Source organism: Taeniopygia guttata, chromosome 1, assembly GCF_048771995.1.
Source record: "Taeniopygia guttata chromosome 1, bTaeGut7.mat, whole genome shotgun sequence".
Taxonomy (NCBI): Eukaryota; Metazoa; Chordata; class Aves; order Passeriformes; family Estrildidae; genus Taeniopygia; species Taeniopygia guttata.
This window is the reverse complement of record NC_133024.1, coordinates 70,813,807-70,827,615: the sequence shown is the minus strand read 5'-3', so window position 1 is coordinate 70,827,615 and position 13,809 is coordinate 70,813,807.

The window sequence follows — 13,809 nt, the reverse complement described above, 5'->3', positions numbered from 1 at the left end:
TGATACTTCTCTACTTCAGCAAATCCATAGATTCATAAAATTGTTTAGGTTGGAGGAGACCTTTGAGCTCATCAAGTCCAACCATTCTAACTCTGCCAAGTCTACCACTAAACCATGTCCCTAAGTGTCACATCTGCACATCTTCTAAATACTTCCAGGAATGGTGACTCAACCACTTCCCATGCAGTCTATTCCAATCCTTCCTTCAGAGACTTTTATCTCAAATTTTGCTTTAGAGTCATAATGCTAAAACCATGCCGTACTTCCCTAGGGCAGATGACTTTTTTTATTTTATAGCAATTTACACAATTATTAGGATCACTTTCATGAGATAAATCAAATAATGTAAGAAGATAGCCACAGAAGGCAGAGCATGCAGCAGGTTTCAACCATCCTTCAGTCAGCCATTCGCTTGTAATGGAAAAATAGTTTTAATTATAGTCCTTGTTGCATTATCAGGTGACATGTAATTAATGCACAGCTACTGCTGAAGGCCTTTGGATATTACAGCTGTTATTAAGAGCAACTGCCTATACCCCCTTTTGTTAAGCCTATGGCTCATTTAATCCTGCTTTCCCAAGTACCTCAATTCTTTTACTTTGCTATCTAAACATTGAAGAGGATAATCTTAATTAGTATTATTTCAGTTCCAATGAGCTAACAAACAACTATGACTTGAGAACAAGAAGAAAATCACTGTTTAAGGCAAGAATTTTTCTTAACCTCTGTTACAACTGAAGGCAAAATTATGTTAAATTTGAAGAACTTTGCCACTAGAATGTTCCCCAATTCTGGAATGACTTTGCTTAAATCTTATTACATGAAACTCACTTTTGATGCTCTTCCTAAATTTCTATAGGGCAGAAGAGTATTCCTCTTACTTTTAGATGTGGAAATAATACATATTTATATGGGCTCTGGTGAGTAAGGAGTACATTAGCAATATTGTATAAATGTTCTAAAAAACCATAATGACTACACTGCATAAATCAGCAAAGACATGAGGAAACACTATTTGTGGTAAATGCTTTTTATGACATGCAATTGTTTGGCTATTAATATTCCTGATGTATTTCAGATTGGTGAAGTTTGGTAAATATTTAGTAAATAATGTTCAGTCATTGGTAGCTTTTACAAGAACTGAACCACCAAGACATAAAAGATTCTGAATCTCAATGTATCTATCTGTAAGAATACAATAAAACTGTTTTCATAAATTCTTCCCACTTATCATTAATTTACAAGAGAAATGGCATTTGTATTGAAGGAAAAAAAAATCTCAGTAAAAAATTCACACAATAATCAAGAAGTGGGATGCTGTTCAGTTAGATTAACCTTTCATTTTGTCCCAAAGGCATTTGAGAGACAGAGACTAGTTCTTGGATCAATATTGAACTGCAGTAAGACATTGCTATGCAGCCTCATATGTCAATATTTTACTAGATTTGCCTGTAATTCATGTAAATTACAGAGCATTTTGCCTTTTTCCACTTGCCTTGAGAGGACAAAATAATAGAGCATTCATTACTATCGTTTCATCTATAGGTTGCACTTTATAACTAAGACTTCTACCGATTGTTTTAGGATCATGTGGTGCACTTAAACACTTAGTAAGAAATTTATTATCTTCTTGATGTTATTTCATCAATGCATAAAAGCTAGCAATGTGAATCAACACAGTGTTGTTCTCTTTCAATCTGATTTATATTCTATTTTATTTCAGGGAGGTTATTTTACTGTCTTTAAACTCTGCTTGAGGTACTTTGCATGTAGCCCAGGATGAGGGCAGAACAATATCCAGCTGTTAAATACTGTTTTCCTATTCTAGCTGCATTAATATATTTCATGGAGTTTGCACTAACAAGAGTTAAAGTTTTATTTAATAGAATTAAATTATCCCTTTTCAGTATTTGTTGCTTTGTGCTCTTTCTGCAATTTTGCAATACCTTTCAGTTTAACAGTCTCTTCATTTAAATGTGAGCAAAGCAGAAGGTATTTTACTCCAAGTTAAAAATGCACCTGGATGAGGGAATAGGTGATGAGGCACTATAAAAGATGCTGATGGAGTTCTATCAAGTTAGATGTCACCAAACTGAAAGAGAGTATATAGTTTCCAAAAAGTTGCTGTCTAGAAAATTTGACCTGTGGCAGATAACTTTTCCATATTGCTTGTAAAATCTGTGCTACACACCAGTTCTGAACATACTAGATAAATTGACTGGATACTTTGCATAACTGGCAAAGTCACAGGCTGAGAGTTTAAAACAAATTAATTTATTGGAATCTTATTACAAGAGTAACACTCGTGGGGGGAATTCAGTGCTTTCATCAGGAAGACCAATGGCTCTCAAAATGGTGATAAGAGTTTCCATTGTAATAATTGTGAGGGCATCTTCAGCTGGATCAAGGAAGAATCAGGGAACTCTTATCATCATCCTGCAGCTGGCCCTAACAAGTACTCCAGCATATACATAATAAATTTCTCTTGATTGTTTTCAACTATATGCAAAAATATATCTGATCCGTTGTGCCTACATGCATAGACTGTTGTGTGTACCCTTTCCTTTCCTGCATATGCCAAAACAGTTTCCAGAGATTATTTAAAATTACCAATCCACTTACAGGTCAATCTCCTCCTTCACCTACAGCATAAACTACTCAGGGGAGTTTCTTGGACTGCCTGGATTGTCAGAGCAAGAATTAGCCAGCATATCTGGACAGGTAACACCTAACCTAAGCACAGCTGGTCTGCCTACAGCAGTTTCCAAGGAACTCCCCCTGATCTTCTGTGTCAATTCCTTCATTTTTAAGTTGGGTAGGAGTTCAGTCAGTCAGGAGATGAGTTACTGAGCTGCAAGTAGTCCCTTGCCTCATCTTTGCAGAAACTAGCAGGGAAGTGCTCAGCCTGCGGGAGGGACTGGCAGCAGCTCTGGCTGAGCAGTACCCAAACAGGAAGGTCAGAGCAGGTGGCCGTCACTGCTGGTGACAGGAGCCACGCTCAGTCTTTCGGCCTCCTCATGGTGGCTCATCTGCAGGTCCAGATCAAACCAGGAACTTGAGTCCATGGGGATCTGTGACAGAACCAGGGAGGTGGATGCAGACATACTGACAACATAGTTCAGCTGAGAGACCATGGATAAGAGCCTAAGCTCAAAGGCACGAGAGCAAAGGAGAGGCAGGAACTTTCAGTCTTCTCACAGCAATCTTTCAAGGCTCCACAGCTGTGCTGACAAGGCTGGCACTAAGCCCAAGCCACCAGGCCCTCTGGAGAGGTGACAGTCAGAACTCTAACAGCTACATCATTCTTGTTACTACAGAGCAAACAGAAAATTCCCTCTTTTAATGCAATTATAATACAAATTCCATAGATCCTGCCAGAGGATTTATTTTTGGCAATGGATATCCAGAAGTCTTGCCTTGCTGACAATCAAATAAAACCATTTCAGCCTACAATTAGGCAATGACACAGAGTCATTGTCATTTTACATTTACAATGTCATTTACAGTATGCAAGTAAGAATTTTTTTTTCTGTTTGTATATTGACATGCCCCTTGAGTTTCATAAATGCTTATCAGAACCCTCTTTTGAGTACTTGTTTGAAGCTAACATAATAAAAAGTAATTTGTCATCTGTTTGTGGATATTATCAAATTAGTGGTTAGCATGTGACATCTGTGTAGCATCTGTTTAACAGATTTCCTACAGGCATAATTACCAGCAGCAGTTGCAATCCTGCCACAGTGTGTTTCAAGAGAAGCAAAGAAAGTACTTCTACATAGATCATCAAATGGTCTTTAAATAATTCAAATGCAAGGTTCTAAACAAAGACCTTGTAAAGCTTAAAGAGCTACCCTGAACTTATGATCCCTTAGACAGACAGCCTACAGCTCAGCACTGCACAACACAGGTTTTCAGAACAGAAACAGAATGTTACTTTTGTGTTCTGAACCTCATGAATGAATGTGGGTCATTGATATAGAATTAGTTTCAATCATTCTTCCCAAGTGCATATTTCAAAAAATAGCTTTTTAATCTTTCATAAACTCTTTATGTAGCCTACGCATTAGCAAATGCAAATCTTTCAAATCCTGTAAAAACTGGTCTTCACGACAGACTGGGAAATGCATTCCCTCTGGAAGGTGTTTATTTTATGGCAAGGATAATAGGCTTTGTAGCCCAGGTAGAGTATGCCCTTTTCCATAACTCAGCCCTGAAAAAATAATCTATTTGTTAAGCTACTGTTAAGCTAGTAAAAATGCTATTTAGTATTCAGTTAAATAATTTCTTTTTTAAAGGGGGATGCAATTCAAACTCTAAATGAAGACAACTCCTGAAACAGAGTAGAAATAGTTTTTATTCTTAGAGATGTATAGTCAAACAAATACATAAAACTCTTAGGTCAGTGAAAGGTTTGGCTCTATTTGTAAGTCTATTTTCTGCCTATGTGTAATAAAGTGACTGTTGTTGAGAAGCTTTCTGCAGTAGCATACACATTCTGTCCTCTTTAAATGACCTCCTTGGCTGAACTATAATCCATGAGGAATACCTAGTATGATAAAAGGTTTCTGGAAATGTATTAGTGTTTTGGTTTTGGCTCTGTTTAGACAACCTAAGTTAGCTGTTACAAGTAAAATATCAACCACTCCAGAAGAAGTTACTATTCTAACCTGTAAATAAGCTAATGAAAGTTAGCCAAGCAGGCTAACTTGGTTTTTAGTACATATTCCCTAAGAACACATTCTGTCAAGTCACAAGTCTTTTCTAATCCTGCAACATAATTCCACAATCTCCTCCCCTTCCACCTACATCCTGCCCCAAGCAGTCTCATCATGCTGGAGCTGTGGCTTCACCAAATCTTTCAAGTGTCTCTGCACAAGAATCTGAATTCAAGAGGTTTCATTGCCAAAGAAGCCTCACAAAAGCACAGAATGGTTTTTGTACTGTTATGGATATACTGCAGTGGTGACTTCTTTTGTAGCAATAGCATGACACCTCCAGCTCTGCCAGTGGCTCAAATGACCTTTAGAAAGCCATGTTTTCCTCTTCTTCTGGAAGAGATTTGATTAATGATTTAGAGATAAAAATTCTACAGCTCTTTATATATTTCTGGAGATGTCTGTTTTTCAAGCAGTGCTGAATATTATACCTTCATTTCTAAAGTATAAATAGAAGTTCTAATTATGGCATGCTGATTGACATTTTGTAGTGAAAAGCAGTATTACACTGAAAGTATTGATGTTTTAATCACAATTTAAATATTGTACAAAAAAAATTCATTTCAGGTAGTAATGTTACAGCCTTACACCAATTAAAACAGTAAATAAATTGAAGCTAAATATATCTTTCCTTTGGATGATAAAGCTGCTGTTTATGGATTTGAAGCTTTTATCAACAGAAAACTCATCACTGGAGAGATAAAATATTATTGTACTTTGCCTTTGATGTAATTCCTTCAATCTCAAGACCTGAAACCACTGAATTAGTAATGAAGATGTACAATGCTAATCTTAGTTTCTTAAATCTCTCATGTCCTTTCTTGTTGCCACTTAGCAGTATTTCACTGTAGTCATTAGTCATGCCATTTAAGAGAATATTAGCTTAGTTTTCTGTTTATAGATACTAAATGACTTATTTTGGAAAAATCTTTCATAGGTTAAAGAAAAGAGTGTTGAATCACATGAATATGTAATATCAAAAAACTATTAGTCAGGGTGATGGAGCTTAGCAAATGGACCAAAATGCACCAGTGTGTTGAATATTGTGGCTTAGTGCCTACCAGAAAATTTATAATTGTCCTGTTACAGATTCCTTGCTGAATCATGTCTTTATTGGGAACAGAACTTATTTAGACCACATATTTGATACCATTCATGGGGTTTTGCCAGAAATGAAGGAATTATGAAAAGTCTGAGATTTCATATTGTTATTATCAATTCAATGCTTCATCAAAAACAAATAGTAGTTTCTGGTTTAGCTTTTAGTTTCAGTGCCTCTAAACACTAATTAGATTTTGGAAAACATGGGCTTTAATGAGATCATTAAATCTTGTTTCTGGTTTTTGTTTTGGGGTTTTCCTCTGATATTTTTGTAATAAGTGTTAGAAGTTAATCTTGATGTTCTACAGATGTGATCTAATCAGCTGTGTCACTGCGCTGGGTTTTCAGAATGGCTGTAGCTCCTTTCATGTGCCAGCTCCTGTGTCACTATGGCAACAGGACAAAGCATTGAATTAAAACATGCAGGTTTGTTAAAATACAGTCTTAAAATAACCTCTTGTTAAGAAGCAAAAGTTCCATGCCTGGAGGAATGTAGTTACACAAGAGACTTAAATAAGCTTATTAGTGTTTTCCTTTCAATTTCTCCTCTTTTGTTAGAGGATAATTGTTTGGATTCATTCTTGTCATAAAGCAACTAAACCATTAACTTGGGCTTGCTGTGATTGGTAAAAGGCCTTGTAACTGTCTCTGAGGATGTATTTGCTCCTGTAGGACTTGGAAACTTGAGTTGTGTTGGCACATCTCCTTTTTGAGTTATCTGCTTTGTCTGTGCTGCTGTTTCTCCTTTTGCCTGCACATACTGACCTCCGTCTGCAAAATGGGAGGTGATTCTACAACATCATGTGATACCGTGAGTCGTTTTTGTGTCTTGATTGTATTATTAAACCTATCAAATTGCTTTTTAAATGCTATTGTGGAAGTAAACTAAGAAGCAAGGTCTGCAAATTAAAACTAAAAAAGAAAAAAAGACATGCAGTTTTACCAGTGAGGTTTGGAACAGTTAGCCAGGGAAAATGATGAACTCACCTTCCCTGAAATCCAGTCTGGCTAGCTGTTATAAAGCTTTGCTTTAGAAAACAAATGTAATGTGTTATAAAGAAGATCATGCTAAATGGCCTCTTGAGCCTTTCTAGCCTTTTAAGCTATGAATACCCTTAATGAATCAATTTGGTTATTCTTTGGGTAGCTTAGGAGCAAAAATTAGTCTAACAAGTTTGGTATTCCCCACTTTCATTTAAAGAGTTAAAAAGGACAGAAAACATTGCTCCTTCTCATAGATATGTCATGGCAGGCAGATTAACATCAACTTCCCTGGAGTGCCATTCATGATTTTTTTCTTTTCTCTTTATTTAGTGGATTTTCCATAGACATGGATATTGACATACCATCCAATATTAAAAACATACATAGCTGTACAGATAAAAGTAAATTAGTTTCACTGTAGCCATGCTTCTGCCTTGGAAGTTCTGTTGTGTATTTAAAATGGAAGTTTTATCCTAGAAAACACTTATGTTTCATCTCTTCGGCTTTACTGTTCATTCTACAAGCAGCTTGGTTCTTCTCTGTTCTTCTCAGCTGAAAATTTCTGTTGTGCTTGAAGCCTTTCTGGTTTATCTTCTTATTTAAAAACACACTGGGGAAAGTGAATGATGTTTTAAAGAACATAAAATGTAAATGGAAATTGTACCTTTTAGACTTTGTATAACCTCTTTTGGGACAGGCCTTGGGAACTAACTCTATTAAATCTACTGTTGTCATTCTCTGTTGTTACAAAATAATTAATATTCACTATCTTGTTATTAAATAAATATTTAAGTGGGTTTTTTTCCTCTTCTAGAAGACAAACTGCCAGGCATTAATTAAATTTGTTAATGAGGCTTTGTTCTAAATATCTAGATTCAGGTGTACCTACCTCAAAAGTGGGTGGAGAAGCATCCAACAAAATGAGAGATACAATGCATAACTTGTACTGTTCATGATGTAATAATGAATATGCTAAAACATCATAAACACACACAGCTTAGTTTTGATGAGTATTTCACACCATGGAAGGGAATGCTTTTTTATTTGTTTTCCTAAGCTGAGCATTCTCAGAATGCTTAATCAATTTTCTTTTCAGTCACACAGAATCTTTTGGAGTTTTTTATCCTTTGCTCCTCATACAAGTAAAACTTTCCAAGACAGTGTCCAATAATTTCTGTTTAGTCACAGTTCTTTCCCAACTGTTGTTCTGCTGTTTGTACTTCCTAGAAATGTGACTACAGTGTTTGATACAGATGTTGCATTTGGAGCTGTGGATGTGAATAGACAAGCCACAGCTGAGGCTGGAACTAAGTGGCATCTATGAGTCATGTAATTGCTACACTAATTAAATATAAACAAATTATTAAACCATTACATTTTTAGTACTGTATTTACAATGTACACACAAATATTTATAGAATCTGTCAGTATTTTATTCTAAGGCGTCTGGCCTTCCTAGATTTTGCATTCTGCTGTAGTTGTTGCTGCTGCAGTGATTTTTCTCAAAGGTATTTGAATCTTTTTCACTAAAAAGTGAAAAAGACATAGGTGGCACTTCTAGCACTCTGAAGCACCCACAAACAGAATCCAGGAATGGCTGTGTCACAGAAAAGCTCATTATCAGCACTGGAAAACATTAATAAAAGGTTAGGTAGGAAAGAAGATATCAATTCAATCCCTCTTACTTTCACTCACAGAAACTCCTTGCCTGAGAAATATACTTAAAACTCAAGAGAATATCTTAAAATCTGTGATTCCAGGTTATTATTGTCACACACATTTATGAAATCCCAAAAAGACACTTTTAGTTATATTCAGCTCCTTTTTATATATTTTTTTTCGTTACATAAGATAAAAAGTTGCAGAGGTAAAAGGCAAAGTTTTCACGTGACTAATCTCTCCATCCACTGTTGAAATTGATTAAAATAAATAAGACGACAGATAATAATTTCTTTCCAACCATGATGGCCTTTCTTATTCTTCCTTTTCATCAGTGTTGCTTAGTTTAAATGTATGAGTTTTGGGATTTCTTTCTGATGACTGCAAAAATACAGAAACTCCCTTAAAGAAAGGAGAAAGAAAGTGATTCCTATTTATGCAAACCTTTTCTTCCCTTGTGGAAACATTTTCATTCTTCAGGCATTTCATTGTTCCATTTTTAAAACCTTTGTTTTTTATAGCATCTCTGTTCTTAGCAAGGACAGTATGCACTTCTGGTTCACATATTCTTTTTAATTCTAGTACTTCTCAAAAACTGATGGTGGCAGTGATGACTAAAAGATTATATCTGTGATTTTTTTTTAAGATTTAGAATCATTGCTGTTTGCAGAAGAGTAAATTAGGTAAGAACATGAAATCACAAAATACCTTTTTCAGTTTTTCATGTGATACCTGGGATATAGGTAAAGGACATAGAATTTTCACGTTTCAGGCATTAGAAGTAAATGATATATATATATTTGTTAAAACTCCAAAATATAGCTGTATTCTGCTCTTATTCCAAAATAAGAATAATGAAGATGTTTGTGTACACTTGTAATGAAATAATATTTGTCCCTGATGATTTTGCTTCTTCCTGTAAGCTTGCATGCTTCTGTTTCAACCACAGTTTGAAACAACATCTGAGAGCAGCTGTCCAATGAAATTATTATTTTAATATATATTATGATATGTTTTATATCTTTTATATATATATATTATATATATATATATTTTTTAATATTATATTTTATTAATATCAAATTCCATGGCAGGCTCAGCCCTACACCAAGAAAGGCCAATTGCTTTGCATATTTTGGAATTTTTTTTTTTCCAGAGAAAGAATGAATAGAGTCAAATTTGGCTCAGACTAGTTCCTCTATTTCCTTGTTACCCAAGAGCCAGCTGTTGCTTTCTTGTCATGGCTTAATTTTATGCACATTGGTATTATCAAACCAGCAAAACACACTGAACCAAGAGCAGGAATGTGTGGCAGTTTGTAATACTTCTGTTCTGATATTCCAGTCATAAATCTTAAGCTTGTGTTTCCATATTGTTCCTCCATGCTTAATATTTTAATGGTCTTGAAATCAGTCTTTACTCATGGATTTCACAGAATTTTCTTCATTTTCAATGATCACCATACATGATTTGGCACCACTGAAGAGGTTTACTACAGTAAGTAAATCACTTTGGTTATATTCTCAAGAATGCTTTTTGCGTGGAATGCTTATCATTGCAAGACTCTAACATGCAACTTGTTTTTTTCTTTAGGCCAGCTTTTAAGATTTTTCTGTAATTTAGTCTATTTGAAGTAAATTTGCCGTAATAACAAGCACAGTCACATCTGAATGTTATGTCCCCCTAAATATATATTTTGGAGTCTCATACTTCTCATTGCTTGCTCATAGCAGAAATTGCTTCCTTCCTTCTGGGAATCTGTAGTTTGTAACTGAAGGCTGCACTTAGACCAGAGAACATTCAGTGAAAAGGAAAATGCTTTTGCCACCAAAGGATTAGATGTAGATTACTTAGGGCAGGAGTGTTTGGTTAGTGCTGTGTTTTGTCTGTTCCAGAAGTAGATTAGAACCTAAGCAAACACAAACTGCAAAGTTCCCAACAACCCATTCCCAAGGTTAGTGTGAAACCCAGGAGCATGTCTGACAAACCACTACTGTCAGTTCTCTCCCTAGCAGTGGTTGCATTAACTGGCATTAGGCAAATGCTGGCTTAAAGGCCTTTGCAGAAAATACCTTTATTGTTGTCAAGAAATCATTTAAACAATAATGTTGCTTCCCTTTTCTTCTTCCTTGGTTTGAAATGGAAAACAAAAGCTACTGCCATTGAGTGCTACTGTTCTTGTGCTACAGTTCATACGACGCACAAAGGAATTGAAAAGGATAGTTTTCAAAACCTCAATGAAATTAGAAGATTCACCTAATTGAAGGTGTGCTTTTAAAGAAATCTTATCTATAAATCCTCCCAACAGACAAAGACTAATATAATCATGGAGATTCAATGGCTATATTAAAGAATATTATAATCAATATATAATAGATTCCTTGTGCCAAAAGGGGAAGATATATACACTTCATACTTCACTGGGCATGTAGGAAAAGGGTACAGAAACAGTCAGGAGAGTGCTGGAAATCTTCCTTCCTCTTTTGAGGAATTATATTACTCATTCTACATCAGATGATATTTTATATGTGCTGGATCATCATATTGTAGAAAATTTTGTCTTTTTTTTTTTTTTTTTCTGCTCCTTTGGTGGACTTATATGATTTTATTATAATGAAACTTCATTTCTACTCACTGTAATGTTCATTGGGCTTTTGTGTTGATGAAGAAAGCAATAGAGTTGGTAAGAAGCTATCAAGCTGAACTTGGGAAAGACTGGGATTCAAGAAGGTGATGGATATCAAGTTTATCTAACATGAATTATCCTTCTGCATAAAATATTTAATGATATCATTCTTTAAGATAATAACAGACTTACCTTTCCTTGCAGTTTCACATACAATGTTTAAGCTGAGGACATTTGATCTTATATTGTTGCTAAATAATAACTGTCACAGTCACCCACTTTAAGGTATGGAAAGGATCTTACAGTAATTAAGTGTTGTTTTTACATATATGTCATATTTTACTTGCCTGTAACTGTTTAAAATACCTTACTATTTAATTTTTTATGCTAATTTCTGTTTTGTTGCACATTGTAAGTACTTTTAAAATATCTTTGTTTTTATTTCTGCTAAAATCTCATGTACTTAGATGGCACAGTAAAGAAAGCATAATGTAGCAATTCAGTGAATTATGGCAGATGTTTTGGCAGATACAAGAGTGTGATTACCAAGGAACTAATAAATATCTTTATAACTTATCAGTGTTCTTAATTGAGTGGTTTTGTAATTCCTGCAGTGTGCCTCAAAAGGCAAACAGCAGAATAAATATTTTTCTACTGCACTGCTTTTCTTACTGATAGTTTTTATTATCAATTTTTAGTATTTAACATTGCTCAGTTTTGTTAGGAGGAAGGTTGTCTCTTTCTTTCCTGTCGTTACTCTGTGTTCTGATTTTATGCTGATTAATTAATTTTATTTTATACCAGACCAAACACTGTAGCCTAATAACAAAACCAGACTAACATTTATTTTAATTTAATGGGCTTTTCACAGGTGTTTAATGAACACACTACATCTAAATTAAGGAGCTGCAAAGAACAATGTTTTGTTACTTTGTGATCTGATGAAATGTAGTTGGAGACAGTGCAATGGCTTGCACTGAGGGATCAAGTGGGTATGGAGCATATGCCACACTTGTTTGTCCATCCTTCAAAACTATTCAGAAGCAGGAGATTGAACAGTACCATAGGAAATGCCTGTTACTGCTCTTGCAAATGAAGAATGCTCTCCAGCAGCTATACAGAACTAAGAGGTTACTGAGGAAAGCTGCAGAACCTTTTTCATAGAGGTTTTCCTGAGAATTTAAGCAAACAGGCTAAGGGTGGAGTGGATAGACTTGACCATGTAAAGGACCTTGCCAGGAGGGATATCCCGATGTCTGTTTCCAGGGTGCTCTGAATCCTTCTTCTCAAGATGGCTCTTTTTTAGTAAAAATAGAAAGGAAATAGTTGTACTATACTATGAGAAGATCTAGTGTATGGGTTTCTTAAAAACTAGAAATACTCCTTAATAGAGACAATCATAAACTAGCTTCCAAATCTGCTGTTCAGTCTTTGCATGGTCAATTGCTCCATTACTATAGTTACCTTAGAAAGCTGGCAAAGTACTGGCAAAAATAGGAAGATTTTTTTTCTTCAGTACATCTGTCACTCTTGCAGCAATACATCCCACATGGGTATGTGTGTTTGGAAGATACACATTCACACTAAAACCCAAGCTTTGGTTCAGTGATGTAGGTTCCCTAAGGATCTGTTTCTGAGGTCCAATATACTAACACTCTGGCTCTAGCAAAAGGCAGTGGAATAAGCAAATAGGGCATGGTTTATTTGCTTTTTCTTACAATACTTCTTTTTCCTTCCTCCTGCATGTTACGTAAAAAAAGCTACACTTGCCAAGTTCTTTAACTAATAAAATAAATAATATGAAATTAAAATAATATGAAATTAAAAGCAGTTCTTTTTCATTAGTAAGAAACCCTATGAATGCCACAGCAGGACCTTGTCCTGAGATGTCCACGTATATCTATATCTATCTTGTGCATTTCTCTAAAACCTCTGATCCAACAAGTCCAAGTGGAAGATCCTGCATTTGGACTGGGGCAATCCCAAGCATGGGAGGAGAACTCACTGAGAGCAGCCCTGCTGAGAAGGACTTGAGGGTGCTGGTGGATGAGAGGTTGGGCATGAGCTGTCAATGAGCTCTCACACCCACAGAAAGCTCAAATATGTCCTGGGCTGTATCCACAGGTAGGCAGCAGGGCCAGGGAGGGGATTCTGCCCCTCTGCTCTGCTCAGACCCCACCTGCAGGGCTGCATCAGCTCTGGGGTCCCAACGCAGGGAGGACAGGGACCTGTTGGAGTGAGTACAGAGGGACGCCAGGATGTTCAGAGGGACAGAGAACCTCTCTTGAGACGGGCTGAGGGTTGGGTTTGTTCCTAGCACCTTCCAGTACCTAGAGGGGGATTACAAAAAAGGGGAAGAGTGACGGGCAGATAGCGACAGGGCAAGGGGGGGGATCCTTTTAAACTACAGAGAAGAGATTTAGATTAGATGATAGGAAATAATTCGTCTCTGTGAGGGCGGTGAGGCACTGGCACGGGTTGCCCAAAGAAGCTGTGGATGCCCCACGGCTGGAAGCGCCCAAGGCCACAGATAAGCTTGGCCGCCGCACGCCTGGAGGTGCCCAAGGCCGGGTCGGACGCGGCTCGGACACGCCATTCCCGTGGGAGCTGTCCCTCTGCAGGGGCGGAGCCGCCCCCGTCCCGCGGCACCGCCGCGGCCGAGCCCCGCCCGCCGCCGGCCGCGCGGAGGGCACGCGGCCCCGTGCGTCACGGGCTGCGCGCGCG